Source organism: Palaemon carinicauda, chromosome 22 (assembly GCF_036898095.1).
Source record: "Palaemon carinicauda isolate YSFRI2023 chromosome 22, ASM3689809v2, whole genome shotgun sequence".
NCBI lineage: Eukaryota > Metazoa > Arthropoda > Malacostraca > Decapoda > Palaemonidae > Palaemon > Palaemon carinicauda.
In genome coordinates, this window is record NC_090746.1 from 19,997,757 (window position 1) to 19,998,354 (window position 598).

The window sequence follows — 598 nt, forward strand, 5'->3', positions numbered from 1 at the left end:
CTGCAGCGCTCACGCCAGGAGGTGTAGACAGGTAAGTTGCGCGAGTGGTGCACACGGCCTCACCTGTTACATGGCCAGAATGCATGGGGGTTGTCTGCATCTCGGGCGGCTGGTATGCACGACAGCTAGCCTGGTCGTGCACGACTGGCCCCTATGTCGCGGGCTGAGCCGCAAGGTGGCTCCATGACGGGCCCGAGTCGCGCGGGTTGAGTGCGCGGCTGTCTGGGCCTGCTCCCTCCTCGTGCAACGCGAGTTGTTGAGTCAGTCCGCGTGGCTACCCCCTTGGAGGTAGTCGTGCATACCGTGGATTCTTCACGAGAGACCACAGCTGAGATTTCTCGTGCCGAAGCTAGGACTCTCCTTTCCTCGCTCAAGAGCGGTTCAATTCGAGTCTGAGCCGTAGATAGGGGGCCCGAGGACCCCGTCACCATACTCTGGGAGACGATACCTACGCCCTTGAGCATGGTTGTCGTGCATGGAGGCCTTGCGCAAGATTTGCCGTGAACAATTCCCCTAGTGCGGGGAACACGGGAATCTCGCACATCGCCCTCATTCTCCAGAGGAGAATAGGTGTCTCGGGGCGCCATGTCCCTTCGAC